This window comes from Mesocricetus auratus, unplaced genomic scaffold (assembly GCF_017639785.1).
Source record: "Mesocricetus auratus isolate SY011 unplaced genomic scaffold, BCM_Maur_2.0 Super-Scaffold_100003, whole genome shotgun sequence".
NCBI lineage: Eukaryota > Metazoa > Chordata > Mammalia > Rodentia > Cricetidae > Mesocricetus > Mesocricetus auratus.
In genome coordinates this window covers 51,629,611-51,651,064 of record NW_024429188.1, presented here as the reverse complement: position 1 = coordinate 51,651,064, position 21,454 = coordinate 51,629,611, and the positions used below count along the sequence as shown (strand labels likewise).

The 21,454-nt window shown below is 45.7% G+C and overlaps 1 long non-coding RNA gene across 3 annotated transcripts in view; it reads left to right on the top strand.

The window, feature by feature from the left end:
* The window catches only part of LOC106022511, a 90,922-nt gene that overhangs the window by 43,021 nt on the left and 26,447 nt on the right, over positions 1–21,454 (top strand). For 2 of the 3 annotated variants that reach the window (XR_005876807.1, XR_005876806.1), the window contains exon 5: positions 1–21,454. This exon is cut by the window's left edge and continues 8,436 nt beyond it; it is cut by the window's right edge and continues 14,812 nt beyond it. This is a non-coding gene — a long non-coding RNA (uncharacterized LOC106022511). The other variant, XR_005876808.1, reaches the window with a different exon arrangement.

Sequence of the window (21,454 nt, the reverse complement as noted above, 5' to 3'; positions counted from 1 at the left end):
GTATAGGCAGGAATAGCTTAAGTGCTTTGTTACTGTGCCTTAGAAATAATGTATTGGTTCTGAAATAAACAAAAATGTAAGAAAAGAAAAGGGATAACCGGTAGTGAGACATGCCATAGATGGATTGTATCATACAATCCAGCATGTAAGAGAAGTCTCAAAAGAGGAGGCCCTGTGGTCAGAATGACAAACATAAAAGTTTTTCACTGAAGTTCTTAAAGGTACAATTAAATTTTTAAAACTAAATTCTGGGAGGTTTTACATAACACATGAGAAATAAATTTAGGGAAATTATAATGGTGAAGAAATAGAGAATACAGCTGAGAATGCAGCTTGGAGAAGAGTTTAGCTTCATTTAGGGGCTGAGTAGTAAGGTTTGCTCCTGACTCATTAATAGAGACTAGTAAAGTAATCTTTTATAGGAAAAACAAGCATGTAAAGTTACCCACATAAAACTTCTTGACTAACTTGGCGTTATCTGTGTGTAGACTCCTCCATGTTAAGTTCTGTAGAACATCAAGAAAGAGACTGACTAGGATTAGTAGAGCCAAGGGCTTTTGAATATGCAACTTTTATGAATTAGTATGGTTTATGTCTGTTGTGAGCCCATGAAGACAGAGGGAAAAGTACTGCTTCTTTTTCTTGCAATGGAAAGCCACTTAATGTTGACTTGATACTGCTTTTCCTCTAAGGTACCTATCTTTTTCTGCCTCATCTTCATTTTTACTTTCTTCCATTTTATGTCTAGCTGAGACTGAATTAAAGGACAGGACATAAGCTAATTGACATTGTTGGTTCTGGCCATGACAGTTTCTCTCATCCAAGTACTGACCAGGCCCATCCTGCTTAGCTTCCAAAATCAAACAAGATCGGCTGTATTCAGGTATTGTGTTTCCTAGTTCTCACAGGTAGACTTGTCTGTAACTCTGTGTACCTGTTATTTTGGCTTTTTAGTGTGGGATTCCATTTTGAATTGGTTTGTTGTTTGTGAAGTATGGTATCTAGCAGTAGACCATTGATATCAAGTATTGTCTTTCTCTCTCCCCGCCCTCCCTTCTTCTCTCTTATTTTCTTTTGAGACAGACCTTATATGCATTAGGCAGGCCTCTAATTCCCTGAGTAACCAATGCTGACTATACTCCTGTTATTTCTGCCTTTACCCCTCAGATTTTGCCAATGCTGGGATTACAGGAGATACTCCCATGCCCAGCATACGCATTGTCTTAACAGCTTAGAATAGAATATAAATACTGGCTCACTAATGAACATTATGCTTTTGTTCATGCAATCTAACTTTATATTTGTATCTTGAATGCTTCATGTTTCATCTTGAACTCAGAATGAAAGACCTTGGCCTTAGTCTTCACATTCTTTGGTGTTGCAAAGTGAAGCTTCCTGGTCCAATCTTTTCACTCTTTAAACCACATGTGAGGCCTGATATATAGAACAAGATTTTGGAATTGTGTAGAAATGTTTAAGGCCAAAAAATCTCCCAAATGCAAAGCCATTTCTCAGGCTGTCTGACAAGCAAACAATTGATGGAACCTTTTTTTAGGTCTTTGATATTTTTTCCTACTTGCCACACCTCATTCCTTAATTTGAACCTTCAGATGCATTCTGGTTTTGCCATAATTACTTTGACTAAAATCTTCTGACTCCAGTTTCTCTATACCTCTCTGCTATGAGCCTTGGGTTTCTTCCCTTCTGAACATGTTCAAAACCATGAAGCAGTTTACTGTTATTCGTTTCCTCTCTGAAAATGAAAAGGTAGCTGTGCCAGATAATGCCAAATGAATGGGAACATTAGCTCCAGGGTGTAGGTAGATTACTTACAGGGTTAGTAAGGATGAGTATGTTGGAGTTAGCCACTCCCAGGCTTTCACCAGAGGCTCATCTAATCGGATAGCTCCTCAGGAGGGTGAGTCAGAAGGAATTACTATAGCATGATTGAGAATTACTGAAATCCTAATGAAAGTTCAGCCGGGCAGATCAGCTGAAGGGAACTGGTCTTTGCTGGCATCCAAGGAAACTAGGGATTTGACCAGGGTGAAGAACTTCTTGGCTATGGAGGAATGAGTAAGGGTTAACAAAGCCCTACACATGGTTTTACCAAAAGACTAGCACTGTACATATGACAGGCCCATTCTCTTCTAGTGTTCTCTGCCTGAGAGGCAAGGCAAGATAAACACCTGAATCTTTTGAGATGGATGTCTAAGTTCTGTTATGACATCTCTCATACAGCATATCTAATGAGTCAGATTCTCTCTGCAATTATTTCAAGATATTACTTGGGAGCAAGACAAAAGAGTTACAGAGCCTGTTCTTCATTCCTCTCTTCTTGGAACAGCCATATACCCTGTGTTCATACTGTCCACCATCTTCCATCTGTTCCTCCAACACTCACCCTTACCCCTGTAACAGAGGGCAGGTTTGAAAGATATGTTCTTGAAGAATAACATCTTTCCCAGAAACCTCATCGCAGAAACAATTGGCCAGGTAGCCCGCCTCTGTCCAGTTTGTTGGAAGAAATGCTGAGGTTTCCAGTATTACTATCCACTGGAGACTGGGCAGAACTGGGAAGTAGCTTTCCCTAGCAGAAGTATTGCATTAGGAAACACTTTGCTTGGAAGTTAAGGTGAGAAATCATCAGGCAAGAAAATGGTATGTTCTTAGGATCCAAAACAACTATAAAGTCACTTTTCCCAAAAGGTACATTGCATTATTTCTTGGACTGTTGTATTATGGGGGTGGCAGTGGGAGGGGGTGGAGCTAGGATGAGTAAGAGTTTTGGAACATAAACCCCTACAGTTTTTCCATTTTCTGTCTAGCTGAGATGGAATTAAGAAACAAAAAATTAAACTACTTCAAGTAGCTCCCCCAGAATATTTTCAATTCTATTATCTTTTAAAATAATCTAATGAGAGTGTATATTTAACCTCTTCCTTCTGAAAACTTGAACTCCTTGCTTCACAGGATGTGATAAATTCAAGTTCCATGAGATTAAAGGGAACTACAGAATACTTATCTGGTGTTCTACTTTCTTTCCTTCCTCTTAACATACCCCTTTGTTGTTCATTTTATGTAAAGACATCTTAGGAATATGACTAATACTCATAAAAGAATGTAGAAGCCACTGAGTGAAGCTATCTTAAGGGGGTTTGGAAGAGAGCGTAATGGAATACGTGTGATTAAAAATCAGAATAGGCAAACCATGTGGGGAAAGGAAGAGAGCCAGCCAGAGTGGGTAGAGTAGACGGGAAGGGGAATAAGAACAAAGCATAATGCTACATAGCAAAAACGCCATAATGAAGCCCATTACTTTATATGCTAAGTGAAAATTTAATTTAGAAAGAATGTAAATGTTGACAACAAAGTACGTGAGTTTCAAATATTAGCTCAGCTCAGATACTTATTGTGACCATGGATAATATACTTAATTTTCTTATAGCTTAATTTCCTTGATTGTAGAGATAATAAGACCTATCTTTTGAAGTTACTGGGTTAATTAAAAGTGTGTCTTTTTGTCCCCCTTCAAATATAGACATATACATAGGATCGGCGCTTGGATGCTCTGTTCTTATTAGGTCTATTTTGATCATTCAAGTTGGGCACAACTCTGTCTGAGGGAGAGGAAATCGAAAATATGGTTTCTTGAAACCCCTTTCAAATGAATAATTCTGGGTCTTTTAGAAAAACCCAGGTTGGGACTGACAGATGGCTCAGGTGGGTAACAGTGCTTGATACTAAGCCCGATGACCTGAGTTCCATCCTTAGGACCCATATGGTAGAAGGAAAGAACCAACTGCCACATTATGTCCTCTAACCCCCACACATGTCTCCTCCCACAAATCAATAAGAAAAATGAAATGCTTTTGTAATTAGAAAAATCTAGGTTTTATGTCTAAATATGTATTTAAGAAGAATTATTTAGGGCTGAGGATATATAATTCTGTGCTAGAACACTTGGTATTCACAAGGCCCTCTCAGTACCATCCCCCAATACAAACACACACACACACACACACACACACAGAGAGAGAGAGAGAGAGAGAGAGAGAGAGAGAGAAAGAGAAAGAGAAAGAGAAAGAGAGAGAGAAAATAAAAAAGGAAAGAATTGATTATTAGTGATTTTTCTTGAATGCCTAAAATAGCTCCACATCTAGTTTAAGGTGTATGACACAGCACATTTTCATTATGCATTTCTTGAAATGAAGAATGAATGAATTATGAAACTTAATATATTACTGATTCTATCTGTTACATGAGTTTTAAAAATATGTTGAGGCTAAGTATATTCTTATAGTAGTGATGGAGGATGGTGTAGCATACCTTGTGGTGGAGAGAAAGAGCTCAATTAGAAGAAAAGAGTGGGTTTTAATTTCAGTTTTGCTATCACCACTTAGGTATGATCAAGCAGTCACCACATCTCTTAAGTCCTCATTAACTTATACACTAAGGTAAGGCTAATAGTACTTATGATACTTCTTTCTACAATGGTGGCACCTTGTTCTTATTGGTACTCTAGACAACCCATTTTTATAGAGGAGTTCTCAGGCACCCCTACTTTGATATTCTTTCTGATTTTCCCTCTCTCGGAAGCCATTACTTGCCTAAACCTCCATATCATGCTTCCCAAAGACATTTTAAAACTCTTGGGAATGTGGAAACAGTGCAGGTGTGTGTAGGGGTGTCTAGGTACTTTATTGGGATGGGTTTATACGCAGACTCTAAGACCAAACCTAGGCTTGGGAGAATGATATCAGCTCAGAGTATAGAAAAGACAGGGGGTAAAGAAGATGAGGGGCAATCCCTAAAAACCAACAGGACAAACTACCAACCAAGTCACAAAAGCCACAGCTAGGCAAGGCAGTATGGGGATGACATGAGCAATTAAGAACCTCTGTCACACAGCATGCAGAGCTGTTGTATATGCTGCACGAACACAAACAGAAAGAGGAGTTTGGAGAGAGTGAGGGGAGATGAAGATGGAGTGAAAATTTTGAAGCAGTTATGCTGAGGATACTGCATGAATGCAGCTCAGAATGGAAAGAGAAAAATAGAAGCCATGTGAGACATAGACACCAATCAGGATGTGATACTGCATTGCACAGTTTTCCTGAAACACCAAAAACATAGGGTGGGCACCATGTCAAAATCTGCAAATAGAGACAGGCTAATAGAGACAAAGGGGTGAAGGCTACAATACAATATCAAATTCTGGAAATACTGGAGCTTGTGGGCACGCCAAAATACAGGGGAAAGGGCTGCCAATAACCATTCTGGAAAGAGAAATGGGATAATGGGATGAACACAATCTGGGCCACTGGTTAGGCCATGAAATGATGGAGAAATGCCAGTTCAGGAAGTCTATGCATTATGAAGTAAGGTACAGGTATATGCCAGCCACAGCAGGAACAAAATTACAGTTAGGACATTGCAAGTGAAATAATGTTATGGTTGCTGGTCAACGCAACATGAGGAACTGTATTACACGGTGCCAGGTGCTGGAGCTGTTGAAACCCACTCACTGCCTTTTGGCTGTGAGGAAGTTGGGTGAGAGTCTGGCCACTCTTCTGAATTGAAACGTGAAGGCCATTTGCCCACAGCAAGGTCTCTGTCCTGGGTGGGTGGGGACATCGGTGGGGGATGAACATATCTGGGTTACCGCTGAGTCTTGCGTGTTGCACAGGCTCCAGAATCCTGGAAGAGTCTTCCCCAGATGCATTGGGTGACTTCGGTGAAAAGAAAGCTATAGCCTATTTCCAAGGATGGTCTGATTGTGAGCAATAGGATCCCAGTTGGTTCAGATTGATCAGATTTGGGGATAATGTGGATATAGAACTAAAACAAAGTGGCTAGGTTCATGAAACTGTGTGACACCAGCAGGGCCTAAGAATGGGGGACAGGGTCATGGGGATATATGTACTCCACCCTCTCTAATGGGTTGCGTAAATAGTTGGTGGAAATTAGATAAGGTTGGGAAGGGTTGAATGCATGAGCACAATGGGCCCCAAGCCTCATAGCTGGGCGGCCTGGTGCACATTGCAAACAGGCCTCTGAGCTGTGGTGGTTGGTGGCCAGCATTATTCTCACTTGTTCCCAGCCCAATGTACATTCACGTAGAACCTGTGTCCCCACAGCCTCGAATTTGCCCCTTGCTGGACTAGAGCTCAAAGTGTGCATATCTATCCAGATGTAGAGTGTGGGTCCGGGGCCTGTGACGGGAGCTGTGGGCATCCTCATTTTGCTGGAATGGATCACAGGCTGTGGGAAATCTGCCTTGGCCTGGGACTATGGAATTGTATGAGAAGATCAGGATTGGGGCACTCACTGCTCTCTTGTCTTGATCCTGGAGAGAAACATCGGGTATCTCCCAAGAGTCTGTGTGAGAAATCAAGGTCTAGACCGCTTCAAGGCTCAGCTGGTGAGGACCCTGCATGATGCCCGCCCTTTCTGCTCATCCCAGTAGGGAAGGATGACTGTGGCAAGTTAGCCTGTCACCAGGATAGGATGTTGCCAAGGAATTTTGAGAACACATCTATGTGAACTATGTGCATGCTGTGAGCAGGAAGTGAATGGACAAGGATCCATGAAATACTGTCATGCAGACTACAAGATTCCAGCTACGCCGAGCAAGTAGTGAATTTTGGATATGGAGGTGTCGTTCACTCACTGTTCCCACACAGGACTCTTTGGAATGGGGACCGCATCAACTTGGCCTATGAGAGCATGTCAAATAGTATGATAATTCTTGTAATCTGGGGCACTAACTTTGCCTGCTGTTGTAAAGTCCACAGAGACCTTGTCTCCTGGCAGTGGTTCTTATCCTGTGGTTAGCGACCATCCAAAAGTCCACTGGCACAAAAGAAATTTCTGCTAAAAGTCATAGCAGAAGCACAATTACTATTAGGATGCCGCAAGTAAAATAATTTTTAGGTTGGTAGTCAACAAAACATGAGGAACTGTATTAGAGGTTGCCAGGTGGTGGAGCTGTTGAAACCCACTCACTGCCTATTGGCTGTGAGGGAGCTGGGTACAGTCTGGCCACTCTTCCTAATTGAAAAGTGAAGGCCATTTGCCTACAGCAAGGTCTTTGTGCTGGGTGGGTGGATACATTCGTGGCAGAAGAACATATCTGGGTCACCGCTGAATCTTGGGTGTTGCACAGGCAACTAGACACTGGAAGAGGCATCCCCAGATGCCGTGGGTGACATGGTTGAAAGAAAAACTACAGTCCATCTTTGAGGATGGTCAGTATGTTATCAATGAGATCTAAGTTGGTTCAGATTGAACAATTTTGGGGATAATATAGAGCTATAACAACTAGTCATGTCCATGAAACTGTGAAACACCAGCAGGGCCAAAGACTCGGAGACAGGGCCATGGAGATATTTGTGTGCCAACCTTTCTAATGGTTTTCTTAAATAGTTGGTAGAAATTAGGAAACCTTGTGAAGTTTTGAATGCATGAGCATGATGGACCCAAAGCCCCATAGCTGGGGGCCAGGTACACCTTGTGGGTCATCCTGGAATGCCTCTAAGCTGTGGTGGTGAACAGCATTAATCTGTCACTGAACCAGAAAAATGTAGTGGCAGCTACAACCTGCGTCACCAGAGAGTCTCTGGACTGTGACATAAATAAGGAGTATGTGCCAGCCTAAATCTCGCCCCTTGCAGAATGAGAGCTCAAATGTGCATGTCAATCCAGATGTGGAGAGTGGGACCGTGGCCTGTGACTGGAACTGTGGGCATCTTCACTTTGCTGGAATGTAACACAGGCAATGGCAGATGTGGCCAAGTCTGGAAATATGGAATTCTATGAGGAGCTCAGGAGCTGAGGCACTCAATGCTCTCATGTTTATAAGTGGAGAATAACAATGGGTGTCCCCCAAGAGCCTATGTGGGAAAGGCAAGGTATAGACCGCTTCAAGCCTCAGCTGGTGTGGAGCCTGCATGATGCCCGCCCTGCTCATCCCAGTAGGGAAGGGTGACTTTGGCAGGACAGGATGTTTCCCAGACCTTTTTGATGCCACATCCATGTGAAGTATGGGCTTGATGTGAGGAGGCAAATGGATAGACCAGAATCCATGAAATACTGGCATGCAGGCTACAAGATTCCAGCTAAGCCTTGCAATGTAGTGAAATATGGGTGGGGAGGTGTCATCCACTCACTGTTCCCACACAAGACACTTTGGAATGGGGACTGCAACAACTTAGCCTAATAGGGCATGCCAAATAGTATGATAATTCATGATATCTGGGGCACTACTTTTGCCCGCTGTAATAAAGTCAACAGAGACCTTGTTTCATGGCAGTGGTTCCTATTCTATGGTTAGCGATCCACCAAAAGTCTACTGGCGCAAAAGAAATTTCTGCTAGGAGACATAGCAGAAGGAAAATTGCAATTAGTATGTCGCCAGTGAAATAATTTTTGGTTGGTAGTCAACACAACCTGAGGAACTGTATTAGAAGGTGCCAGGTGGTGGAGCTGTTGAAACCAACTTACTGCCAATTGGCTGTGACGAAGTTGGGTACAGTCTGGCCGCTCTTCCTAATTGAAAAGTGAAGGCCAATTGCCGACAGCAAGGTCTCTGTCCTGGGTGGGTGGAGACATTCGTGGCAGAAGAACATATCTGGGTCACTGCTGAGTCTTGGGTGTTACACAGGCACCTGGACCCTGGAAGAGGCATGCCCAGATGCAGAGGGTGCATGGTTGAAAGAAAAACTACAGTCCAACTTTGAGGATGCTCAAAATGTTATCAATGAGATCCCAGTGGGTTCAGATTGATCAAATTTGGGGATAATATAGAGCTGTAACAACTAGTCATGTCCATGAAATTGTGCAACACCAGCAGGGCCAAAGACTCGGAGACAGGGCTATGGGGATATATTTCTGCCACCCTTTCTAATTGTTTTCTTAAATAGTTGGTGGATATTAGGAAACCTTAAGAAGTTTTGAATGCATGAGCATGATGGACCAAAAGCCCCATAGCTGGGGGCATGGTGCACCTTGTGTGGCATCCTGGAAAGCCTCTAAGCTGTGGTGGTGAACAGCATTAATCTGTCACTGAACCAGAAAAATATAGTGGCAGCTACAACCTTCGTCCCCAGATAGTCTCTGCACTGTGTTGTCAGTGATGAGTATGTGCCAGCCTAAAACTCGCCCCTTGCTGAAATAGAGCTCAAAGTGTGAATGTCAATCCAGATGTGGAGAGTAGACCGTGGCATGTGACGGGAACTGTGGGCATCAACACTTTGCTGGAATGGAACACAGGCTATGGGAGATGTGCCCAAGCCTGGAACTATGGAATTCTATGAGGAGCTCAGGAGTTGAGGCACACAATGCTCTCATGTTTATAAGTGGAGAGTAACAATGGGTGTCCCCCAAGAGCCTGTGTGGGAAAGGCAAGGTCTAGACCGCTTCTATCCTCAGCTGGTGTGGAGCCTGCATGATGGCCGCCCTTTCTGCTCATCCCAGTGGGGAAGGGTGACTTTGGCAGGACAGGATGTTGCCCAGGCGTCTTTGATGCCACATCCATGTGAAGTAGGGGCATGCTGTGAGGAGGCAAATGAATGGACTAGAATCCATGAGATACTGGCATGCAGGCTACAAGATTCCAGCTATGCCTGGCAATGGAGCCAAATTTGTGTGGGGAGGTGTCGTTCACTCACTGTTCCCACACAGGACACTTTGGAATGGGGTCCACTTCAACTTGGCCTATTAGGGCGTGTTAAATAGTATGATGATTCATGTGATCTGGGACACTAACTTTGCCTGCTGTTGTAAAGTCAACAGAGACCTTGTGTCCTGGCAGTTTTTCCTATCTTGTGGTTAGCGACCCTCCAAAAGTCCACCAGCGCAAAAGAAATTTTTGCTAGGAGGCATAACCCAAGCAAAATTACAATTAGGATGTCACAAGTAAAATAATTTTTTGGTTGGTAGTCAACACAACCTGAGGAACTGTTTTAGAGGTTGCCAATGGTGGAGCTGTTGAAGCCCACTCACTGCCTCTTGGCTGTGATGAATGTGGGTACAGTCTGGCTGCTCTTCCTAATTGAAAAGTGAAGGCAATTTGCCAACAGCAAGGTCTCTGTCCTGGCTGGATGTAGACATTCGTGTCAGATGAACATATCTGGGTCACTGCTGAGTCTCTGGTGTTGCACAGGCACCTGGACCCTGGAAGAGGCATCCCCAGATGCCGAGGGTGATATGGTTCAAAGAAAAATTACAGTCCATCTTTGAGGATGGTCAGTATGTTATCAATGAGATCTAAGTTGGTTCAGATTGATCAAATTTGGGGATAATATAGAGCTGTAACAACTAGTTATGTCCATGAAACTGTGCAACACCAGCACGGCCAAAGACTCGGAAACAGGGCCATGGAGATATATGTGTGCCACCCTTTCTAATGATTTTCATAAATAGTTGGTGGAAATTAGGAAACCTTGTGAAGTTTTGAATGTATGAGCATGATGGACTCAAAGCCCCATAGCTGGGGGCCCAGGGACACCTTGTGTGGCATCCTGGAAAGCCTCTAAGCTGTGGTGGTGAACAGCATTAATCTGTCACTGAACCAGAAAAATGTAGTGGCAGCTACAACCTGCGTCGCCAGATAGTCTCTGAACTGTGTTGTCAGTGATGAGTATGTGCTAGCCTAAAACTCGCCCCTTGATGAAATAGAGCTCAAAGTGTGCATGTCAATCCAGATGTGGAGAGTGGGACTGTGGCCTGTGACGGTAGCTGTGGGCATCGTCACTTTGATGGAATGGAACACAGGCTATGGGAGATGTGGCCAAGTCTGGAAATATGGAATTCTATGAGGAGCTCAGGAGCTGAGGCACACAATGCTCTCATGGTTATAAGTGGAGAGTAACAATGGGTGTCCCCCAAGAGCCTGTGTGGGAAAGGCAAGGTCTAGACTGCTTCTATCCTCAGCTGGTGTGGAGCTTGCATGATGGCCGCCCTTTCTGCTCATCCCACTGGGTAAGGGTGACTTTGGCAGGACAGGATGTTGCCCAGGCGTCTTTGATGCCACATCCATGTGAAGTATGGGCATGCTGTGAGGAGGCAAATGAATAGACTAGAATCCATGAGATACTGACATGCAGGCTACAAAATTCCAGCTATGCCTGGCAATGGAGCCAAATTTGTGTGGGGAGGTGTCGTTCACTCACTGTTCCCACACAGGACTCTTTGGAATTGGGACCGCATCAACTTGGCCTATTAGGGCGTGTCAAATAGTATGATAATTCATGTGATCTGGGACACTAACTTTGCCTGCTGTTGTAAAGTCAACAGAGACCTTGTTTCATGGCAGTTGGTCCTATCCTGTGGTTAGCGATCCTCCAAAAGTCTCCGGTGCAAAAGGAATTTCTGCTAGGAGACATAGCAGAAGGAAAGTTGCAATTAGTATGTCGCATGTAAAATAATTTTTTGGTTGGTAGTCAACACAACCTGAGGAACTGTATTAGAAGGTGCCAGGTGGTGGAGCTGTTGAAACCAACTTACTGCCAATTGGCTGTGACGAAGTTGGGTACAGTCTAGCCCCTCTTCCTAATTGAAAAGTGAAGGCCATTTGCCGACAGCAAGGTCTCTGTCCTGGGTGGGTGGAGACATTCGTCGCAGAAGAACATATCTGGGTCACTGCTGAGTCTTGGGTGTTGCACAGGCACCTGGACCCTGGAAGAGGCATCCCCAGATGCAGAGGGTGACATGGTTGTAAGAAAAACTACAGTCCAACGGTGAGGATGCTCAGAATGTTATCAATGAGATCCCAGTGGGTTAAGACTGATCAAATTTGGGGATAATATAAGAGCTGTAACAACTAGTCATGTCCATGAAACTGTGCTACACCAGCAGGGCCAAAGACTCAGACACAGGGCCATGGAGATATTTGTGTGCCAACCTTTCTAATGGTTTACTAAAATAGTTGGTGGAAATTAGGAAACCTTGTGAAGTTTTGAATGCATGAGCATGATCGACCCAAAGCCCCATAGCTGGGGGGCCAGGTGCACGTTGTGTGGCATCCTGGAAAGCCTCTAAGCTGTGGTGGTGAACAGCATTAATCTGTCACTGAACCAGAAAAATGTAGTGGCAGCTACAACCTGCGTCGCCAGATAGTCTCTGAACTGTGTTGTCAGTGATGAGTATGTGCCAGCCTAAAACTCGCCCCTTGATGAAATAGAGCTCAAAGTGTGCATGCCAATCCAGATGTGGAGGGTGGGACTGTGGCCTGTGACGGGAGCTGTGGGCATCGTCACTTTGATGGAATGGAACACAGGCTATGGGAGATGTGGCCAAGTCTGGAAATATGGAATTCTATGAGGAGCTCAGGAGCTGAGGCACTCAATGCTCTCATGTTTATAAGTGGAGAGTAACAATGGGTGTCCCCCAAGAGCCTGTGTGGGAAAGGCAAGGTCTAGACCGCTTCTATCCTCAGCTGGTGTGGAGCCTGCATGATGGCCGCCCTTTCTGCTCATCCCAGTGGGGAAGGGTGACTTTGGCAGGACAGGATGTTGCCCAGGCGTCTTTGATGCCACATCCATGTGAAGTATGGGCATGCTGTGAGGAGGCAAATGAATAGACTAGAATCCATGAGATACTGACATGCAGGCTACAAAATTCCAGCTATGCCTGGCAATGGAGCCAAATTTGTGTGGGGAGGTGTCGTTCACTCACTGTTCCCACACAGGACTCTTTGGAATTGGGACCGCATCAACTTGGCCTATTAGGGCGTGTCAAATAGTATGATAATTCATGTGATCTGGGGCACTAACTTTGCCTGCTGTTGTAAAGTCAACAGAGACCTTGTTTCATGGCAGTGGGTCCTATCCTGTGGTTAGCGATCCTCCAAAAGTCTCCGGTGCAAAAGGAATTTCTGCTAGGAGACATAGCAGAAGGAAAGTTGCAATTAGTATGTCGCATGTAAAATAATTTTTTGGTTGGTAGTCAACACAACCTGAGGAACTGTATTAGAAGGTGCCAGGTGGTGGAGCTGTTGAAACCAACTTACTGCCAATTGGCTGTGACGAAGTTGGGTACAGTCTAGCCCCTCTTCCTAATTGAAAAGTGAAGGCCATTTGCCGACAGCAAGGTCTCTGTCCTGGGTGGGTGGAGACATTCGTCGCAGAAGAACATATCTGGGTCACTGCTGAGTCTTGGGTGTTGCACAGGCACCTGGACCCTGGAAGAGGCATCCCCAGATGCAGAGGGTGACATGGCTGTAAGAAAAACTACAGTCCAACGGTGAGGATGCTCAGAATGTTATCAATGAGATCCCAGTGGGTTAAGACTGATCAAATTTGGGGATAATATAAGAGCTGTAACAACTAGTCATGTCCATGAAACTGTGCTACACCAGCAGGGCCAAAGACTCAGACACAGGGCCATGGAGATATTTGTGTGCCAACCTTTCTAATGGTTTACTTAAATAGTTGGTGGAAATTAGGAAACCTTGTGAAGTTTTGAATGCATGAGCATGATCGACCCAAAGCCCCATAGCTGGGGGGCCAGGTGCACGTTGTGTGGCATCCTGGAAAGCCTCTAAGCTGTGGTGGTGAACAGCATTAATCTGTCACTGAACCAGAAAAATGTAGTGGCAGCTACAACCTGCGTCGCCAGATAGTCTCTGAACTGTGTTGTCAGTGATGAGTATGTGCCAGCCTAAAACTCGCCCCTTGATGAAATAGAGCTCAAAGTGTGCATGCCAATCCAGATGTGGAGGGTGGGACTGTGGCCTGTGACGGGAGCTGTGGGCATCGTCACTTTGATGGAATGGAACACAGGCTATGGGAGATGTGGCCAAGTCTGGAAATATGGAATTCTATGAGGAGCTCAGGAGCTGAGGCACTCAATGCTCTCATGTTTATAAGTGGAGAGTAACAATGGGTGTCCCCCAAGAGCCTGTGTGGGAAAGGCAAGGTCTAGACCGCTTCTATCCTCAGCTGGTGTGGAGCCTGCATGATGGCCGCCCTTTCTGCTCATCCCAGTGGGGAAGGGTGACTTTGGCAGGACAGGATGTTGCCCAGGCGTCTTTGATGCCACATCCATGTGAAGTATGGGCATGCTGTGAGGAGGCACATGATTGGACTAGAATCCATGAGATACTGGCATGCAGGCTACAAGATTCCAGCTATGCCTGGCAATGGAGCCAAATTTGTGTGGGGAGGTGTCGTTCACTCACTGTTCCCACACAGGACCCTTTGGAATGGGGACCACTTCAACTTGGCCTATTAGGGCATGTCAAATAGTGTGATGATTCATGTGATCTGAGACCCTAACTTTGCCTGCTGTTGTAAAGTCAACAGAGACCTTGTGTCCTGGCAGTTTTTCCTATCCTGTGGTTAGCGACCCTCCAAAAGTCCACCGGCGCAAAAGAAATTTTTGCTAGGAGGCATAGCCCAAGCAAAATTACAATTAGGATGTCGCAAGTAAAATAATTTTTTGGTTGGTAGTCAACACAACCTGAGGAACTGTTTTAGAGGTTGTCAGGTGGTGGAGCTGTTGAAGCCCACTCACTGCCTCTTGGCTGTGATGAATGTGGGTACAGTCTGGCTGCTCTTCCTAATTGAAAAGTGAAGGCAATTTGCCAACAGCAAGGTCTCTGTCCTGGCTGGATGTAGACATTCGTGTCAGATGAACATATCTGGGTCACTGCTGAGTCTCTGGTGTTGCACAGGCACCTGGACCCTGGAAGAGGCATCCCCAGATGCCGAGGGTGATATGGTTCAAAGAAAAATTACAGTCCATCTTTGAGGATGGTCAGTATGTTATCAATGAGATCTAAGTTGGTTCAGATTGATCAAATTTGGGGATAATATAGAGCTGTAACAACTAGTTATGTCCATGAAACTGTGCAACACCAGCACGGCCAAAGACTCGGAAACAGGGCCATGGAGATATATGTGTGCCACCCTTTCTAATGATTTTCATAAATAGTTGGTGGAAATTAGGAAACCTTGTGAAGTTTTGAATGTATGAGCATGATGGACTCAAAGCCCCTTAGCTGGGGGCCCAGGGACACCTTGTGTGGCATCCTGGAAAGCCTCTAAGCTGTGGTGGTGAACAGCATTAATCTGTCACTGAACCAGAAAAATGTAGTGGCAGCTACAACCTGCGTCGCCAGATAGTCTCTGAACTGTGTTGTCAGTGATGAGTATGTGCTAGCCTAAAACTCGCCCCTTGATGAAATAGAGCTCAAAGTGTGCATGTCAATCCAGATGTGGAGAGTGGGACTGTGGCCTGTGACGGTAGCTGTGGGCATCGTCACTTTGATGGAATGGAACACAGGCTATGGGAGATGTGGCCAAGTCTGGAAATATGGAATTCTATGAGGAGCTCAGGAGCTGAGGCACACAATGCTCTCATGGTTATAAGTGGAGAGTAACAATGGGTGTCCCCAAGAGCCTGTGTGGGAAAGGCAAGGTCTAGACTGCTTCTATCCTCAGCTGGTGTGGAGCTTGCATGATGGCCGCCCTTTCTGCTCATCCCACTGGGTAAGGGTGACTTTGGCAGGACAGGATGTTGCCCAGGCGTCTTTGATGCCACATCCATGTGAAGTATGGGCATGCTGTGAGGAGGCAAATGAATAGACTAGAATCCATGAGATACTGACATGCAGGCTACAAAATTCCAGCTATGCCTGGCAATGGAGCCAAATTTGTGTGGGGAGGTGTCGTTCACTCACTGTTCCCACACAGGACTCTTTGGAATTGGGACCGCATCAACTTGGCCTATTAGGGCGTGTCAAATAGTATGATAATTCATGTGATCTGGGACACTAACTTTGCCTGCTGTTGTAAAGTCAACAGAGACCTTGTTTCATGGCAGTGGGTCCTATCCTGTGGTTAGCGATCCTCCAAAAGTCTCCGGTGCAAAAGGAATTTCTGCTAGGAGACATAGCAGAAGGAAAGTTGCAATTAGTATGTCGCATGTAAAATAATTTTTTGGTTGGTAGTCAACACAACCTGAGGAACTGTATTAGAAGGTGCCAGGTGGTGGAGCTGTTGAAACCAACTTACTGCCAATTGGCTGTGACGAAGTTGGGTACAGTCTAGCCCCTCTTCCTAATTGAAAAGTGAAGGCCATTTGCCGACAGCAAGGTCTCTGTCCTGGGTGGGTGGAGACATTCGTCGCAGAAGAACATATCTGGGTCACTGCTGAGTCTTGGGTGTTGCACAGGCACCTGGACCCTGGAAGAGGCATCCCCAGATGCAGAGGGTGACATGGTTGTAAGAAAAACTACAGTCCAACGGTGAGGATGCTCAGAATGTTATCAATGAGATCCCAGTGGGTTAAGACTGATCAAATTTGGGGATAATATAAGAGCTGTAACAACTAGTCATGTCCATGAAACTGTGCTACACCAGCAGGGCCAAAGACTCAGACACAGGGCCATGGAGATATTTGTGTGCCAACCTTTCTAATGGTTTACTAAAATAGTTGGTGGAAATTAGGAAACCTTGTGAAGTTTTGAATGCATGAGCATGATCGACCCAAAGCCCCATAGCTGGGGGGCCAGGTGCACGTTGTGTGGCATCCTGGAAAGCCTCTAAGCTGTGGTGGTGAACAGCATTAATCTGTCACTGAACCAGAAAAATGTAGTGGCAGCTACAACCTGCGTCGCCAGACAGTCTCTGCACTGTGTTGTCAGTGATGAGTATGTGCCAGCCTAAAACTCGCCCCTTGCTGAAATAGAGCTCAAAGTGTGAATGTCAATCCAGATGTGGAGAGTAGACCGTGGCATGTGACGGGAACTGTGGGCATCAACACTTTGCTGGAATGGAACACAGGCTATGGGAGATGTGCCCAAGCCTGGAACTATGGAATTCTATGAGGAGCTCAGGAGTTGAGGCACACAATGCTCTCATGTTTATAAGTGGAGAGTAACAATGGGTGTTCCCCAAGAGCCTGTGTGGGAAAGGCAAGGTCTAGACCGCTTCTATCCTCAGCTGGTGTGGAGCCTGCATGATGGCCGCCCTTTCTGCTCATCCCAGTGGGGAAGGGTGACTTTGGCAGGACAGGATGTTGCCCAGGCGTCTTTGATGCCACATCCATGTGAAGTAGGGGCATGCTGTGAGGAGGCAAATGAATGGACTAGAATCCATGAGATACTGGCATGCAGGCTACAAGATTCCAGCTATGCCTGGCAATGGAGCCAAATTTGTGTGGGGAGGTGTCGTTCACTCACTGTTCCCACACAGGACACTTTGGAATGGGGTCCACTTCAACTTGGCCTATTAGGGCGTGTTAAATAGTATGATGATTCATGTGATCTGGGACACTAACTTTGCCTGCTGTTGTAAAGTCAACAGAGACCTTGTGTCCTGGCAGTTTTTCCTATCATGTGGTTAGCGACCCTCCAAAAGTCCACCAGCGCAAAAGAAATTTTTGCTAGGAGGCATAACCCAAGCAAAATTACAATTAGGATGTCACAAGTAAAATAATTTTTTGGTTGGTAGTCAACACAACCTGAGGAACTGTTTTAGAGGTTGCCAATGGTGGAGCTGTTGAAGCCCACTCACTGCCTATTGGCTGTGATGAATGTGGGTACAGTCTGGCTGCTCTTCCTAATTGAAAAGTGAAGGCAATTTGCCAACAGCAAGGTCTCTGTCCTGGCTGGATGTAGACATTCGTGTCAGATGAACATATCTGGGTCACTGCTGAGTCTCTGGTGTTGCACAGGCACCTGGACCCTGGAAGAGGCATCCCCAGATGCCGAGGGTGATATGGTTCAAAGAAAAATTACAGTCCATCTTTGAGGATGGTCAGTATGTTATCAATGAGATCTAAGTTGGTTCAGATTGATCAAATTTGGGGATAATATAGAGCTGTAACAACTAGTTATGTCCATGAAACTGTGCAACACCAGCACGGCCAAAGACTCGGAAACAGGGCCATGGAGATATATGTGTGCCACCCTTTCTAATGATTTTCATAAATAGTTGGTGGAAATTAGGAAACCTTGTGAAGTTTTGAATGTATGAGCATGATGGACTCAAAGCCCCATAGCTGGGGGCCCAGGGACACCTTGTGTGGCATCCTGGAAAGCCTCTAAGCTGTGGTGGTGAACAGCATTAATCTGTCACTGAACCAGAAAAATGTAGTGGCAGCTACAACCTGCGTCGCCAGATAGTCTCTGAACTGTGTTGTCAGTGATGAGTATGTGCTAGCCTAAAACTCGCCCCTTGATGAAATAGAGCTCAAAGTGTGCATGTCAATCCAGATGTGGAGAGTGGGACTGTGGCCTGTGACGGTAGCTGTGGGCATCGTCACTTTGATGGAATGGAACACAGGCTATGGGAGATGTGGCCAAGTCTGGAAATATGGAATTCTATGAGGAGCTCAGGAGCTGAGGCACACAATGCTCTCATGGTTATAAGTGGAGAGTAACAATGGGTGTCCCCCAAGAGCCTGTGTGGGAAAGGCAAGGTCTAGACTGCTTCTATCCTCAGCTGGTGTGGAGCTTGCATGATGGCCGCCCTTTCTGCTCATCCCACTGGGTAAGGGTGACTTTGGCAGGACAGGATGTTGCCCAGGCGTCTTTGATGCCACATCCATGTGAAGTATGGGCATGCTGTGAGGAGGCAAATGAATAGACTAGAATCCATGAGATACTGACATGCAGGCTACAAAATTCCAGCTATGCCTGGCAATGGAGCCAAATTTGTGTGGGGAGGTGTCGTTCACTCACTGTTCCCACACAGGACTCTTTGGAATTGGGACCGCATCAACTTGGCCTATTAGGGCGTGTCAAATAGTATGATAATTCATGTGATCTGGGGCACTAACTTTGCCTGCTGTTGTAAAGTCAACAGAGACCTTGTTTCATGGCAGTGGGTCCTATCCTGTGGTTAGCGATCCTCCAAAAGTCTCCGGTGCAAAAGGAATTTCTGCTAGGAGACATAGCAGAAGGAAAGTTGCAATTAGTATGTCGCATGTAAAATAATTTTTTGGTTGGTAGTCAACACAACCTGAGGAACTGTATTAGAAGGTGCCAGGTGGTGGAGCTGTTGAAACCAACTTACTGCCAATTGGCTGTGACGAAGTTGGGTACAGTCTAGCCCCTCTTCCTAATTGAAAAGTGAAGGCCATTTGCCGACAGCAAGGTCTCTGTCCTGGGTGGGTGGAGACATTCGTCGCAGAAGAACATATCTGGGTCACTGCTGAGTCTTGGGTGTTGCACAGGCACCTGGACCCTGGAAGAGGCATCCCCAGATGCAGAGGGTGACATGGCTGTAAGAAAAACTACAGTCCAACGGTGAGGATGCTCAGAATGTTATCAATGAGATCCCAGTGGGTTAAGACTGATCAAATTTGGGGATAATATAAGAGCTGTAACAACTAGTCATGTCCATGAAACTGTGCTACACCAGCAGGGCCAAAGACTCAGACACAGGGCCATGGAGATATTTGTGTGCCAACCTTTCTAATGGTTTACTTAAATAGTTGGTGGAAATTAGGAAACCTTGTGAAGTTTTGAATGCATGAGCATGATCGACCCAAAGCCCCATAGCTGGGGGGCCAGGTGCACGTTGTGTGGCATCCTGGAAAGCCTCTAAGCTGTGGTGGTGAACAGCATTAATCTGTCACTGAACCAGAAAAATGTAGTGGCAGCTACAACCTGCGTCGCCAGATAGTCTCTGAACTGTGTTGTCAGTGATGAGTATGTGCCAGCCTAAAACTCGCCCCTTGATGAAATAGAGCTCAAAGTGTGCATGCCAATCCAGATGTGGAGGGTGGGACTGTGGCCTGTGACGGGAGCTGTGGGCATCGTCACTTTGATGGAATGGAACACAGGCTATGGGAGATGTGGCCAAGTCTGGAAATATGGAATTCTATGAGGAGCTCAGGAGCTGAGGCACTCAATGCTCTCATGTTTATAAGTGGAGAGTAACAATGGGTGTCCCCCAAGAGCCTGTGTGGGAAAGGCAAGGTCTAGACCGCTTCTATCCTCAGCTGGTGTGGAGCCTGCATGATGGCCGCCCTTTCTGCTCATCCCAGTGGGGAAGGGTGACTTTGGCAGGACAGGATGTTGCCCAGGCGTCTTTGATGCCACATCCATGTGAAGTATGGGCATGCTGTGAGGAGGCAAATGAATAGACTAGAATCCATGAGATACTGACATGCAGGCTACAAAATTCCAGCTATGCCTGGCAATGGAGCCAAATTTGTGTGGGGAGGTGTCGTTCACTCACTGTTCCCACACAGGACCCTTTGGAATGGGGACCACTTCAACTTGGCCTATTAGGGCATGTCAAATAGTATGATGATTCCTGTGATCTGAGACACTAACTTTGCCTGCTGTTGTAAAGTCAACAGAGACCTTGTGTCCTGGCAGTTTTTCCTATCCTGTGGTTAGCGACCCTCCAAAAGTCCACCGGCGCAAAAGAAATTTTTGCTAGGAGGCATAGCCCAAGCAAAATTACAATTAGGATGTCGCAAGTAAAATAATTTTTTGGTTGGTAGTCAACACAACCTGAGGAACTGTTTTAGAGGTTGCCAGGTGGTGGAGCTGTTGATGCCCACTCACTGCCTATTGGCTGTGAGGAATGTGGATACAGTCTGGCCGCTCTTCCTATTTGAAAAGTGAAGGCCATTTGCCAACAGCAAGGTCTCTGTCCTGGCTGGATGTAGACATTCGTGGCAGAAGAAGATATCTGGGTCACTGCTGAGTCTTGGGTGTTGCACAGGCACCTGGACCCTGGAAGAGGCATCCCCTTTCTGCTCATCCCATTAGGGAAGGGTGACTGTGACATGTTAACCCGTCACCATGACAGGATGCTTCCCAGGTTTTTTGATGCGACATCCATGTGAACTATGGGCTTGCTGTGAGCAGGCAAGTGAATAGACCAGAATCCATGAAATACTGGCATGCAGTCTACGAGATTCCAGCCATGCCATGCTATGTAGGCAAATTCGCGTGGGGAGGTGTCGTTTAATCACTGTTCCCACACAGGAATCTTTGGAATTGGGACCACATTAACTTGGCCTATTAGGGCGTGTCAAATAGTGTGATAATTCATGTGATCTGGGGCACTAACTTAGCCCGCTGTTGTAAATTCAACAGAGACCTTGTCTCATGGCAGTGGTTCTCATCCTGTGTGTATCAGCCCTCCAAAAGACCATCTGCGCAAAACACATTCCTGCTAGGAGTCATACCAGATGCAAAAATACAGTTGTCATGTAGCAAGTAAAATAATGTTATGGTTGCTGGTCAACACAACATGAGGAACTGTATTACACGGTGCCAGGTGCTGGAGCTGTTGAAACCCACTCACTGCCTTTTGGCTGTGAGGAAGTTGGGTGAGAGTCTGGCCACTCTTCTGAATTGAAACGTGAAGGCCATTTGCCCACAGCAAGGTCTCTGTCCCGGGTGGGTGGGGACATTGGTGGGGGATGAACATATCTGGGTCACTGATGAGTCTTAGATGTTGCACAGGCTCCTGAACCCTGG